General features: G+C 42.5%; 1 long non-coding RNA gene across 1 annotated transcript; it reads left to right on the forward strand.

Moving 5' to 3' along the window:
• Positions 1-254: 254 nt before the first annotated feature.
• LOC118988578 (uncharacterized) lies at positions 255-12666 on the forward strand. Its single transcript, XR_005066813.1, has 4 exons — positions 255-464; positions 6404-6632; positions 9024-9284; positions 12493-12666. It is a non-coding gene; the product is annotated as an uncharacterized LOC118988578 (long non-coding RNA).
• The last annotated feature ends 2875 nt before the right edge of the window (positions 12667-15541 follow it).

A 15541-nucleotide genomic window follows, 5' to 3' on the forward strand; every position in this document is an offset into this window, starting at 1 on the left:
CCACCAGGTGATTTTCGTAATCAGCTCCCACAAACCAGAGTTTGCCCTGCATTAGAAAATTGGCTTTCAGTTTGCTCACTGAACAGGATATGGGAATGTGCCACTGGCAAAGTGTTCCATGAAGTTTGTTCAGTGATAGTTAATTACACAGTAATTTGGAAGAACATCAAGTAATTTTAGACTTGCTTTATCTACTGTCCCGAAGCAGAAAAAACAACTGGTATTTGGGTCTCAACCTGTGAAGCAGCACACAAATGACATTGACCAGCTTCAGACTGGTTCTGCTCTCTTACAGCAGATTGGTGATTACCACCCTCGAGTTATTTTACAGAAACAGCACTGTACATGTGCCAACCCTGTTATCCAGCTGCCTTGGGAAAAACAAAGTCTCGCCTCTTCCTAAGCAGCCGATGGATCAGGACACGACCAGAACTTGAAAACTGGGACTCTCTCAGAAGTGAAGGGTAGGTTGTCCGGGACTGTATCTGGTGCTAAAGCCCCTTACCATTAATGGCCACATTCCATGGTCCTCCAATTAAATTCGCCCTGCCAGCTTTTCTTCATACCTGTTCCCTGAAACTCCTTAAAACCCTCCCATTGTCAACCAAACAGTAGAATGTGAGCAATAGCTTCCCCATTTGCCTTGCATGGCTCTAGCAAATAAAGCAATTTGCTAGATTTCTCTAGCAAATAAAGCGATTTCATGACTTGGAATACTTCCTTCCAGCCCCTTCTTGCCTAGAAGGTCTCTTTTGAGAAATCCGCTGACAGTCTGATGGGAACTCCTTTGTAGGTGACTGTCCCCTTATCTCTTGCTGCTTCTAGGATTCTCTCCTTCATTTTAATCTTGGCTAATGTAAGTCTGATGTGCCTTGGTGTGTTCCTTCTTGGGTCCAAGTTCTTTGGGACTCTCTGAGCTTCCTGGATTTCCTGGAAGTCTATTTCCTTTGCCAGACTGGGGAAGTTCTCTTTTATGATATGTTCAAATAAGTTTTCCACTTGTGGCTCTTCCTCTTTCCCTTCTGGTACTCCTATAATTCGGATGTTGGAGCGTTTAAAGATGTCCTGGAGGTTCCTAAGCCTCTCCTCATTTTTTTGAATTCTTGTTTCTTCATACTTCTCTGTTTGGTCATTTTTTCTTCCTTCTGGTCCACTCCCTTGATTTGAGTCTCAGTTTCCTTTCCATCACTATTGGTTTCCTGTGCATTTCCCTTCATTTCAATTAGTTTAGCCTTCATTTGTTCCTCTAATTTGTGACTAAAATCAACCAGTTCTGTGAGCATCCTGATGACCAGTGTTTTGAACTGTGCATCTGAGAGGTTGGCTATTTCTTGGTCGCTTAGAGTTATTGGCTGTGGGGCTTTGAGTTGTTCTTGAGCCATGCTTTGGTCTGTTCATGCCTGTTACGTATGAGGGGCAGAGCCCTAGGTGATCACCAGGGTGGGGCGACCCAGTTGCTGGGTTGTGACGCTGTATGTGGGGGCGGGGTCAAAGAGGGGCAATGGCGGTCCCTTCTGCTGCTTCCCGCCACTGGGGCCTGTAAGGTCTGTCTCACTGCTCACTCCTTCGCTGGTTTATCTGCGAGTGAATGTGTGACCGCGGTCAACCTGCTGCCTTGTGCCCTCACTGGGTCCGCCCGTTGCTACCCCACGCCTGGGATCCGCCCACGGCTGCCTGCATGCCTAGGTCAGGGGATCTTTCCTGTCTGACTTCACTCCGCTGCTGGCTCTGCCCCTCTTACTGGTCCGGTTGAACGGTTCGTTGTTGTCAGACTTCCGTATAGTTCAATTTTCTGTGTTTTGGCTGTGTTTTTGTTTACTAAAACTTTGTTGTCTTTAAACTTGGTTGTGGGAGAAGGCATAGTGTTTCCACCTACGCCTCCATCTTGGTGGAAGTCTCCTAGGCAGTGAAATCTGTGACATTTCTCTCAGCAATATTTTTTCTAACATATCTCCTTGGGCAAGGGAAACCAAAAAAATAAATATATGGAATACATAAAACTAAAAAGTATTTGCACAGCAAAGAAAACCATCAACAAAACGCAAAGTCAACCCACTGAATGGGAGATGCATTCGATAAGGGGTTGATATCCAAAATTTATGAAGAACGCATACTACACAACAGCGAAAAAAAATTCTAATAAAAAAAGAGGGCAGAAGACCTGCATAAGCACTTGTCTAAATAGGACATATAGATGGCCAATGGAGATATGAGAAGATGCTCAGTGTCACTAATTGTCAGAAATGCAAATTAAAACCACAAGGAGATACCATCTCACACCTGTCAGAATAGCTATCTTCAGTAAACCATAAATGACAAGTATTGGCAAGGATGCAAAGAAAAGGGAACCCTTTTGCACTGTTGATGGGAATGCAGATTGAGATAACCACTATGGAAAACAGTATAGAGGTTCCTCAAAAAATTAAAAATATAACTGCTTTATGACTCAGCAATTCCACTTCTGGGTATTTATCTGAAGCGAGCCCCAAACACTAATTTGAAAAAATATATTCACCCCTATTTTCATTGCAGCACTATTTATAATAGCCAAGATATGGAAGCAACCCAAGTGCCCATCAATAGACAAGTGGATAAAAAAGTGGTTGATACATACATACAATGGATCCTAAAAATGAATGAAATCTTACCATCTGCAACAGCATGGATAGATTTAGAGAGTATTATGTTCGGTGAAATAAGTCAGTCAGAGAAAGACAAATACCATGCGATTTCACTTACATGTGGAATCCAAAGAACAAAATTAGTGAACAAACAAAATTAAAACGGATACATAGATACAGAGAGCAGACTGGTGGAAGGGGAGGAGGTTTAGGACTGGGTGAAAACTGCAAAGGGATTGAGAAGTACACATTGGCAGTTACAGAGGAGCCTCGGGGATGTAAAATACAGCACCAGGTACAGGAATGTAATAATATTGAAGTAATGAGGTACAGTGCCAGGTGGGTACTGGAAATATTGGAGAGGAGGGAACACTTTCTAAAGTACGTAATTGTCCAACCACTATGTTGTACACTTGAAGCCAATACAAAACAATATTGAATGTAAACTGTAGTTGAAAAACAAAAAAAATTTAAAAGTATCACCTGGGAATGTTTTATTTTGAAACTCTGGGTGTCCAGAACCCCCATCCAGACTAGCCAAGTTGAATTGGGTAGTTTTTCAAGCTCCTCAAGTGATTGTAATATGCAGTCCATGTTGAGAAGCACTGGTATAAAGGTTTTTACTATTGTTACTCTGTTTGGGATGTACCGGAAACTTTGGTTTTGTACCTTGTTGAGGTCTAAGGCTGTGTTTTCCATGCATTAGCCTTGATCTATTCAGTAACAGTGTGCAGAACATTTTTGGGTCTCAAGACCACCAGCAAGATTTCAGAGGAGGAACCTACCAGTGACACAGACCTAGATAGACGCTTGGAGGAGGCAAGCTCCTTAATCCCTTGCTTGGCCACGATCGGGACAATGGCAGCCCTCATACTTCGTATCTTTTCTCTGGGTTCCACATGCCCCAGCAGCTCTGCGCTGACACTCTCCCTCTCTGCTTGTTGATTTCACAAAGTAGGTCATTGGATATGCAGGCTTGACTCTTTCTCTTGGTCCTCAGGTCCATGACGATGGCACTAAAAAGTTAACCAACAGATATGTACTGAAAGTTGTGCCCAGCCCCAAAGGGGTGAGCTGGAGGAAAAGGCCTCTAGGATCTGACCAATGAGCTAAGGCTAATGGGACAAGTAGCACACAGTGCATGACAGAATATAGCCAGGAGTTCAGTAGCTGGTGACATCAACAAGGGCTGCAGAAATTAGAAGGAAGAGACACCAGTGTGCCCTGGAATAGGATGGAGAAGCTGCACAGTAAAGATAGCTCATGGGAGCAGGGGGCGGGGAGGTGAGGTGAGGAAGGTGTTCCTATGACTGCAACATAGAATACTGTCGTCACATTTACTTTGAGCCTGGCATTGTACTAAATTATTTCCATACATTGTCTTTTTTTTTAAAATTTATTTCTCTTTTGAGGGGAAGGGAAGGAGAGAGGGAGAGAAATATCAATGTATGGTTGCCTCTGGTGTGTCCCCTGCTGGAAACTGGCCTGCAACCCAGGCATGCGCCCTGGCTGGGAATTGAACCGCAATCGTGTGGTTCACAGGCCCATGCTCAATCCACTGAGCTACACCAGCCAGGGCCATACATTGTCTTATTTACTCTTCTCAACAACTTATGGGTAGACCTTTAAAAGTCCCCATTCTATAAATGATGAGACTGAGGTGCAGAGAAGCTAAATAACTTGCTCAAGGTCATCTTGAACCTGGTCTAAATGACTCCCACGGCCATGTACTTCACCATACTCTATTGCACATCCATAGAGCACTGATTAGTGTGTGCCAGGAGGCAGGTTCTAACATTTTACATATATTATCTCATTTAATCCTCAAAACAACCCTTTCTGGTAGCAAACCCCATTATTATTATCCCCAAGTTCTGGATAAGGAAACTTGGACACAGAAATTAAGTCACTTGCCTATCTAAAATCACCAGATAAAATACAGGACACCCAGTCAAATGTGATAACTAACAAATAATGGATCAGTATAAATATTGCATGGGACATACTTACACTAAAAATTATTTATTGTTTATCTGATCAATTTAAATAGGTGTCCTGTTTGCATTTGTTTTTTGCTAAATCTGTCAGGCCCACTTGAGGTCAGCATGCTAGCAGGTGATCAGGCAAGGTTTGAATCAGGTGATCAGACTCAGGCCTGCACTCTTAAGCACGGCATTCCAGTGTAGCTGGAGACGTGGGGTGGCATAACACCAGAACGTTGGGGAAGAAGTGAGCAGAACTGCTTCCTTGGCTCCGAGGTTACATCGAGGGGGTGTGAGAAACTGCAGTGGACTTTTCCACCCTCGCTTAGCTCACCTCCCTGCTCTCCTGCTGCCGTTGCTGCTATCCCCACCTGCTGGTGGTACAAGAGTTAAAGGAGCAGGCCAATGCTGTCTCAGGCTTTGGGAGCAAATGATTAGTTCTAATGCCAGATACAGAAGGGAAAGAAAAACAGGGAAAAGTAAAAGCATGCAAGAGCAAGTTGGTATGGGATTCTGCAAACACTGTCACACTCATACCTCCCTTTACAAAGCTCAGGCCCACCCATGGGGTAAATGCATCACAAACCTGTGGCAGTACCACCGAGGCTGCAGTTACCTGGCCATCCTATGGACCACTATTGACCAGGGTACTAGAACTCTGCAGGGTGCTGTCCACCCAGTCAGCTGATACCGACCCATAGCCATCCATTATCAGGCAGGTGGCCAGAAGTGTTGCTTAGGCCTGGAGGCCTGAGAAAGTGTGCTGTCTCCAGGGTAGATGTGGAGTTGAGGTCCAGCACTGGATGCCAAGGAAATCTGGCTCAGCTTTCTGAGCAGCAGGAGCGCTGCAGCTGCAGAAACAAACTTTCCTGGCGTTAAAGGGGGTGAGCACTTGTATAACTGAATGTCAAGCAAATACAGAACCCATCTGAGAGCTTAATGGGACCAGTGTGATACTCAGGAAGAGGCAATAAGGGTGAGCAATAAGAAGATAAGCAGAAGCAGATAAGCTATTGCCTGTTGTGGGGGAACAGATATTCACAAAAGAATTCACTGTGTATGAAAATATACACATGCACATTTATGTTTGATAAAGTCAAGTGCTCTATTGTATAGTTTATATTTAATACTGCTTTTAAAATTATTTTTATTATTTCCTTTTGCTGTTTTCTGGAGACCTAAGTTAAAGCACACACTGAGGTAGAAAATATGAGTAGGACTGAAGTGGCTGAGTTGTGGCCCCGAGATACTAAGCATCAGCAGTTTAGCTCTCTTTTCCAGACCATTTTGAAAATTGATGAACCAGTCGCCCTGCTCCCAGTTTCCCTGGCCTTCTGTTACTCTTCCACTCTGCCTGCCCCTGGAGTTGTTGTTGCTCTAAAACCTGATGGTTCAGAACACAATTGCATACAAGAGAACACCGCAAACATTCAATGTCTTTTGCAATCTCTTCCCAAACTGCTTCCCAAATTCTTCTTTCATGATCCGCTTCTTGGGGATTTCCTGGTTCAGGCCGAGCATGCTTCTCCATTCCCTCTCACCCCCAGCCCCCGCCTCACTCTGCGGGACCACAGCCCAGCAACGAGCAGACATTTCCAGACCTCCATGCCTTTGCATGGGCTGCTCCTTTCATCAGGTCCCTCCAGTGGCGTGCTGGAGCGGACTCTTTCTAGCTCGTGCACATCTAGTCCCAACTCTGATCCGTGACACCACACTGATAGCTTGACATCTGCAGCAGTAGGAGAATTTACGCCATGGAAATGACAAATGCTGCACTTGTTCTTTTTCTACCTCCTGCAGTGCCGGTTGTTAAACACTCACCAGCACCTCACTGTCGCCTCCCACTCTGCCTACACATCCTCGAAGACAGCAGGCTTCTCTGTGAAGCTGTCTTTGACTCCCACAGATGAACAGGGAGAAGAAAACCACTCCTCTGCGCTAAGTCTTGGGGCTGTGTACTTTACGTACACAATCCTTGTGCCTCCAGCAAAGCAGTTGTACCATGCGTTTGTTGGTGGTTATCTCCCTGGTAAGTGCTAAGAGCAAGGGCTGCAATCTATATGGATCTTAAAAACCCCTGGGACCTTGAAATTTGTTGTTTATAAATGGTGGGATCTTATCGAGTGTCGAGTACTTGATAAAGCAAAAACCAGGAGGAGAAACTGCATTGCCTCGTTTCGTCTGTCTCTGTTCTCGGAGAGCATCCCCTCACACCATAGCAAAACTGAATATTTTACTAAGGTTTTCTGGTCTACAATAAACGAATTTGTATGAGGTAGTGCCAATGTGGTACTGGTGGCATGTTTAAAGATGTAGGAGGGACTCTAGGAACTGGTATGTAAAGGTGGGAATGTTAGGTCTATGAGGGGATGGGTGGGGAAGGCAGTGTTCGTCCGAGGGGCCTTTTGGTGAACATTCTAGTTAAACCTGTGAGGGTAGAGGAGGGGCTTAGCACAGTATCTTCCCTGAAACATGGGCTTTGTAAGGTAGCTATCACCGCCTCCATAGTCTTCTTTTCCTTTTTCCATCATCATCATTGTTATCCTCATCACCATCTTTATCATAGAATACTAGTGATGAACAGGGTTAAGCAAAGCTAAGAAACCAACTGACCTGGAGCTGTGTTTGAAAGCCTATCATTGTCCTTGCTTCGCCTTCTCACTTTTCCTTAAATTTATTGAAGAATCAAAACATTGCCAAGAAAGCTGTTTTCTGTGGCTGTTGAGATGCCCTCACCTCCTAGTCAGAGAGGCAGACAGTAAAAATTACTTTAACCTCAATTGATTCGATGCTGTGAAATGATTGGCCGAAAGAACCCTCCATGTAGTTTATTCAAGTCAACTTAACCAAAAGCTAGGATGTAGATTAAAAATCACATCACACTCATCCTTAAAAAACAGTCTATGCAGAAGCAACAGTAAAGTCTGCCTGCTGCATTCTGCTATTGCTGCTGCAGTAATAAGTATTTTGCAGCAACAGTAAAGTGTTTTGATCTTATTGCTTATTGGCCTTTGGAGAAAGGCCAGAGAGTTGCATCCATACAATCAAAATAAAGATTGATGTGGGTTGCCTGGGAGGGCATTGAGAGGGCTTCGTGGAAGACATGAGACCTGGAGCACAGGCTGGAGTGGATGGTAAAGCGTGTCCTGAGGGAAGAGAGTAACTGGGGTAAGTGTTTAGCGCATCATTTCCTGCTCTGTGTGCTGCACAACAGCATTTGGCATAAAGCCTTTGAAGAGCAAAGAAGTTTGAGAAAGGCTGCATATCCTCATCTTGGCTGAGGTCTAAGGTCAGACTGTGACAGGCTCTGAGAGCACCTGATTAGCCTGATTTAACTTACGTTTTCCAAATGTGCTAGATCATAGACTCTCCTCTGGGGGAATGCGTATCTTTCAGAATGTTCATATTCCATGGAAACTTACAGGAAGCATTAATTTACAGGATGATGTTTCTGAAAGTACTATTTATTTGTGCCCTTTCTTGAGGTCTTAAAAATTTCATCTTCTCTGTTTATACTACCTTATGATCACATTTTCACCAGGGCTTCTCTTGTTCGATTGGATTTTTTTTCTCCCTCCATTCCTATCCCTCACTCTGCACCTTAAGTATCGACTTTCATGTGTGCATTATATCTCTTTAAATATACCCTTATCTTAGGCTCTAGCGGGGTAGCTCAGTTGGTTAGAATGTTGTCTGATATGCCAAAGTTGTGGGTTTGACCCCCAAGTCAGGGCAAATGCAAGAATCAACCAATGAATACATAAATAAGTGAAATAACAAATCGATGTTTCTCTCTCTCTACACATCAATAAAAAAATAAATACCCTTGCCCTGGCTGGTGTGGCTCAGTGGATTAAGTGCCGACCTGTGAACCAAAGGGTTGCTGGTTTGATTCCCAGTCAGGGCACGTACCTGGGTTGCAGGCCAGGTCCCCAGTGGGTGGCATGTGAGAGGCAACCACACATTGATGTTTCTTTCCCTATCTTTCTCCCTCCCTTTCCTTCTGTCTAAAAAATAAATAAAATCTTTAAAAAATAAATATATATACTCTTATTTTATAGAATAAAGCATATTATTTTGTGTGTATGTGCTATAGTTTTTTTCTTACTATATTGTTCTTATGCAGCACTATGTTTTAAAGAGCTAAGATTGGGCCCTGGCTGGTATAGCTCAGTGGATTGAGCATAGGCCTGCAAACCAGAGGATAGCGGTTCGATTCCCAGTCAGGGTACATGACTGGGTTTCAGGCAGGTTCCATGCAGGCCAATTCCCAGCAGGGGACGCATGAAAGGCAACCATACATTGATGTTTCTCTACCTCTCTCCTTCCCCTCTAAAGATAAATAAATAAATAAAATCTTTAAAAAAAAGAGCTAAGATTGCTGTTGTCTATTCATCTCACTTGTTGCTTTTATCTGCAGCACAAGATGACACAGTATGAAGCCCACCCACTTTACTCATCCAATCCTCCACTAATGGACAACACGTTTGGTGGCATCGGGGATCTTGAGATGAGAACAGAGAGTAATGATATCTACTGGATAAATAGTTTGAGCAGTTTCTTTCTATTAAGTAAATATAATAACCTGGTCAGTTTTGGCAAGCTGACCTGATCCATCCTAGTAAGGATGAAGAGTGAATTTCAGAAGAAGAAGGCTTCATGCCCTGGCTGGAGTGGCTCGGTAGGTTCAGCACCTGTTCGATTCCCAGACGGGGAAAATGCCTGGGTTGCAGCCCAGGTCCCCAGCTGGGGGCATGTAAGAGGCAATTGATCGCTGTATCTCTCACACATTGGTGTTTCTCTCCCTCTCTTTTTCCCTCCCTTCGCCACTCCCTAAAAAATAAATTAAAAATTTTTTTAATTAAAAAAAAGAAGAAGCAGACTTCAGATAATTTGCTAGAATAGGGACTGAAAAATCATTTGGTTCAGATTGTCCAAATCTGCCATCCAAAATTGTCAATATTTTGCAATTTTCAAGATTGTACCCTTGACCTTAAACATGACTATTGAAAATAAAACATTTTCTTAAAAATGCAGAAAGGAAAAGAAATGGTCCATCATAGACCATAGAGGTCAAGTAAGTGGGCTTGAGCTGGGATTTGAGCCGTCTGCCCAACCGAGCAGGTCAGGGAAGCAGGGGGATCAGCTTCAGGTCCTGAAGTGAGTCATGGGAAGCTCATGATGAGACACATTGACCTTCACTGGATTACCCACTGCCCAGGACCATGCACTTCCTGTTTAGTGCACTAAATAGGAATTTAATAGTAGCAATCTCTTGATTCAGGTAGCAACTGTAAAAGAGATCATAGTAATTTGAGGGAGTTAAGAGGAAATTTCTAGTGGTGTTGAACAGAAAGTTCAAGAACTTGTGAGGAATAGAGGAAACTCTTCCAAGTAATTAAACTACCTGAAGTTTGTTTTCAACTTGGAAGCTTTCTACTTCCTTCCGCAAATGAGTAATTGTGAAACACCTCTCAATATTCCGTTGAAGCGCAGGTGGGCGGTGTGAGCAGAGTTTCAAGGCAAAGGGGCTCACAGGACACTGAAAAATATACATTGAAAAAGAGGAAGTTTCTCACATTCCAGCATTATATGGATTTCTGCCATGACCAATATGCATGAATATTATTGACAAAATGATGGCTGAACTTAGAGGATGAAGTTGTCCATGTACAAATGGAGAAATTCAGAATTTTCTGCCATTGGGATTGACTACCACCAACAGCACAAACCCCCGAGGAGAGTGAAGCAAAGTTTACAACAGAAAAGGAAAGGAGCTGTGTCGAACCACATAGAGAGACTTCTGGATGAGACTAAGGATTTTTCCCGATTCGCCATAGAGGAGGGCTGGGTTTACATAAAAAACATCGTGTGTTACTCTCAGTATTGCTTTCTGCCCTTGGCTCACTATCCTCAGTAACTAGAATGTAGGAAGCACCCACAAATATTTTTAGAATGAATAAATGAAGAAGTATAAGAAGCTTAAGTTAACTGGCGGCTATTGCAGGGAGCTCACTTATTTATTTGTTAATTCATTTATGGTGTTAAGACTTTATTTCTTTATAGTGGGTTTAGGTTGACAGAGAAATTGGGGAGAAAATACAGAGATTTCCCATATACCCCATTCCCCCCACACCTGTATAACCTCCCCCATTATCAACATTCCCCACGAGAGTCATACGTCTGTAACAATTCATGAATCTACGCTGACACATTACAGCCACCTAACATCCATAGTTTATCTTGGTGTTGTATGTTCTATAGGCTTGGATGGATGTACAGTGATGTGTATCCATCATTATGGTATGACCAGTATGAAATCCTAAATGATATGGTTTCACTACTCTAAAAATCTTCTTTGTTCTTCTTATTCATCCCTCCCAACCTGGAAACCACTGATCTTTTTACTGTCTCTATAATTTTGCCTTTTCCAGAATGTCATGTAGTAGAAGCATATATATGTCACCTTTTCATTGGCTTCTTTCATTTGGTATTAATGTTATACATTTAAGGTTCTATATCTTGTTGTGGCTTGTAGCTTATTTTTTTAGTGCTGAATAATATTGCATGGTCTGGATGGCTTATTTATCTATTCATCTACAGAGCGTATCTTGATTACTTTCAAGTTTTGGCAATTGTGAATGAAGCTGCCGGAAACACCCAGGTACAGGCTTTTTGTGGATGTAAATTTTCAACTCTTTTGCCTAAGAACCAAAGAGCACAATTTCTGGAGCATGTGGTTAGAGCATGTTTAATTTGTAAGAAATTGCCAAACTGGGTTCCAAAGTGGCTGTACCAAGTTCATCTTACCACACACATTTGTAAAGCTGTAGGTCAGAGAGCCCCTTTTATACCTAGCATGTGACCCACACCTGAGAACAAGAGTCAACACTAGTGGCCACAGTGAAAAGGCCAGGTGAGCAGCCAGCTCACGAAAGAGGGTCTTAATAAGGCTCATTTTGGTGGGATCACTTGCACGTAGGGAGAAAACATGTCAAATGTTGGATTGAATACCAACATTTGATTAGATTTCTCTGTGTTTCTAAATCACAGGAAAAAACCCCCCGCCTCTTTGTGGCAAGTGTGAGAATCCCAGGTTCATGGCCTTGGTTCATGGCCTTTTGTTCTCTGTGTAAGAGCCTCACACAAGCTGTGCCTAGATTAGTCTCACGGTGTTATGCTGCCCTGGCCACGTGACCAACTCTGTCCCCAGACACAACCCAGGCCTGCCAGATGTGTCACAGAGAACGCGCCCCATCTCTGCCTTCGGCACTTCACTGACACTTGTGGGAAGGGGGCAGATGCAAGGGCAACAATAACAATGACTTAAGAAGAATATTTACTTTGTGTATTTACTCAGATGTTTGCACATAAACTTTAGGAAAAGCAATAAAAATACCACAAACCGTGGGGGAGTCTTGAAATGATCAAATTCTTCTCCCTGGTGTTGAACAATAATTATCCTGTAACTCTCTGCGTTTGAAAGGGGGCAAAACCCCTCTTTTCAGTTAGTCAGGCATGAGTCTAAAATGCAGTAAATTCCTCTCTCTTGCCATATATACACGTGTGTGCGTGTGAGTACAGAGTAGGGCAAAAGTAGGTTTACAGTTGTTCATATGGAAAATAGTACAAGAATAAACTGTGTTTCATGTACTCACAACTGTAAACCTACTTCCCCCATATACATATATACTCATTGATTTGTATCTATACACATATCTATATACTGTACATAATCTCTCTCTCTCTCTAGACATACATATAAATATACGGATATCTATTTTAATATCTTATTGGGTACATGGGGAAGTAGAGAAAATATGTTATGATTTTTGCCTATTCCTTAGAAATATTTTTGTTCTAAGATACCACTTAATCTTTTCTCCTAGGGTTACTGAGTGGGACTGTCTGCATGAGGGGTCCAGAGTACCTGGACTTCTTCTCACCACACCCCCACTCCATGCTACAAAGAAATTATAACCTTGTGGAAGTCATTGATTTTGCTGGATTCAGTTTCTTTGAATGCAGTCACCTCTAACATCCTGGGTCTCTGACTCACTGCTTGGCCAATCTCTCCCTCTGAGAGCATCTGAGTGGAGAAGGTGTGGTCATTCTATGTGAGGAAGGAGTGTCGAGGCCGCCCAGCATCCATGCCCCCTTCCATTGGCTACGGCACTCTGCATTCCTATAGGGGAGCCGGCATACCCTACACTCTGTCCCTGTGCTCTGAGTGGCGCTCTGACCCAGACTCTGGGACATCAGTGCCTCACATCCCTCAGGACCCACGACCAGTGCAGTCAGAGTGACCCCTGGGACTCCTGCTGTGTCAGGAAGAGACTCTGCCTTTCTACCCGAACCTGGAAGGACGTGGTTGGCAGTGTGGCAGCCATCTTATCGTCAGGGGAATGTCTGTCTCAGAAAAGAGCTGACGTAGAAGCAGAAGAGCCAAGAGCTGGAGAAACATCAGAGGTCCCCACTGCCCAGTTTGAGGCCCGAAGCCCTGGACTTCTCTGTTTCTGGAACCAACAGCCTTTCTTGTTGGCTTAACCTACCGTTAGGTTTTCTGTCATATGCAAAAAGAATCCTAGCTTCCAAATCTCATTTTACTAGCACCCAATTTTATTTCAAAGGACTTGATTATTTCAAATGGTAATGTTAGTTATTACATCCTGACATAACAAGGCAGTTTCTCCTCATTCACTTACTGTCTGATCATCTTCAGGTATTTTGAACTTTTTACATGAAGTCCACTAAGACCAACGTCAAAAATAATACAAAAATGGTAACTTGAAAATTTGTCAAACAGTGTAATAAGACCTAAAGAAGTGAATTCAGTCACAGTCGGTGTTGCTCTGCAGAACTTCTGGTGAGAAGCCAGCGGGCCAGGAGGAGCACCGTGAAAGGAGAAGTTACAGAAAGCAGGAAACTATTGAAAGGCAAAGAGGAAGGACAGTGAGTTCTGTTTGTGAAAACTTCTTGAGAAGCATTTCAAAATAATCTTATATAGGCAGCATTTCACTTTATTTTTGCCCCATTTTATCTTATTTGGCAGTCTTATTTTATAATGATTTATCATTATTTATTATTTATTTTTAGAGAGAGGGGAAGGGAAGGAGAAAGAATGGGAGAGAAACATCAGCGTGTGGTTGCCTCTCATGTGTCCTCTACTGGGGACCTGGCCTGCAACCCAGGCATGTGCCCTGACTGGGAATCGAACCAGCAACCCTTTGCTTTACAGGCCTGCGCTCAATCCACTGAGCTACACCAGCCAGGGCTTATTCGGCAGTCTTAATATGACAAAATTTACATCAAGAGAAGGACATGGGAAGGAAACCAGCGCTCCTCAATTCCTCCATCACTGCTTTCTTTTGTGTTTGATCTTTTCTGTAGTGTCGTTTTGATTCCTTTCTTATTTATTCTTCTGTATTTTTGAATTGTATTCTTAGTGGTTACCCTAGAGAGGGCATTCAACTCTTAAACACACAACAAGCTATTTTAAATTATTACCACTTTAGCTTTAATTGTATAAAAAAAAACTCTGTTTTTATACAATTCCATTTTCCTTTCATGTTGTTGTCATCATAAATGACATCCTTATACATTCTATATTCATTAACATAGATCTTTAATGATTGTTTATGCCTCTGTGTTTTAAATCATATATGAGAAAAATGAGTTACAAACTAAAAAAATATAAAAATATAATATATAAACATATAAGTGTGTATATTATATGATGCAAGCATATTATACACTATATCACATAATATAAACATGTCATGCAATAAATTATATAACACAAACATGTTATGTGCTATATTACACAACATGAACATGCTATATTAATGCCACGCGAACATATATGATATGTAAGTGCATGTTATATAATTTATAACCTGCTCATAACATTTATAACATGCTACGTGTTATATAATTTATAATTTATTAGTCTATAATTTATTTACATATAATATAATTTATATTATATTTACATGTAATATAAACATTGTATAATATATCGCATATGCCATATGTGTATAGTACATAATATATAATATTTAATACACTATAATCATATTTTGTGGTTTGATTTACCAGTGTCCCCTTATTTCTTTGTATGGCTTCAAGCTGCTGTCTAGTACCCAGTCCTCACTGGAAGGACCCCTTTTAGCGTTTCCCGTAGGACAGGCCCACAGATTGCACGAGTCAGGACCTGGAGGTGTGAACTAACCTGGCAGCATCGAGACGAAGCCCTTGGCAGCCTTTTCCCCAGAAGCCTACATCGGAGCTGAACTCCATGAGTGGCCCCGTTTTGAGCTGAACTCAGAGACCTGTCGTTTCCTCTGCCTCATTCAGCCTTTGAAGGGGAGTTAAGACATCTGAATTTCGGTCCTGGTTCTGTCCGTATCTGGCCATGTGACTGTGGACAAGGTTACTACTCTTGTTTGGGCCTTTTCCTTATCTGTAAAATTAGGTATTGTAACAACTTTTTCTGAAAAGGCCAGATAGTATTTCAGACCCTGCAGGCCACATACAGGCATAACCACTCAGCCCTATCACTGTGGCGCCAAAGCAGCCACAGATAATAGGTAATGAATGGGCACCGCTGCGTTCCGATCGCACTTACCGGTGAAAGTGGGAAGAGGACCGATGGGCCACAGCTGGCCAACCTTTATTCTAAATGGTCTTGGAGAGACGTCTAGCTTTAAAATATGAAGGGTCTGATGATTCACGCCGTTGTTATCAGTGTCCTTTCACTCCTTCACGACATTCCGGAGCATTGTCTCCATCGACAATACAGTGGAAAGAATTACTACCACTTATGTGTATATCCTGTAGCTGAAGCATTTTTCTGCACGTACTTTATGTATTGCTCCCAATGAGACGATTAGGTGGATACTATTGTAATTGCCGTTGTACGTAAGCAAGAGCTAGACG

This window comes from Sturnira hondurensis, unplaced genomic scaffold (genome assembly GCF_014824575.4).
Source record: "Sturnira hondurensis isolate 20B ecotype Veracruz unplaced genomic scaffold, ASM1482457v3 Scaffold0006413, whole genome shotgun sequence".
NCBI lineage: Eukaryota > Metazoa > Chordata > Mammalia > Chiroptera > Phyllostomidae > Sturnira > Sturnira hondurensis.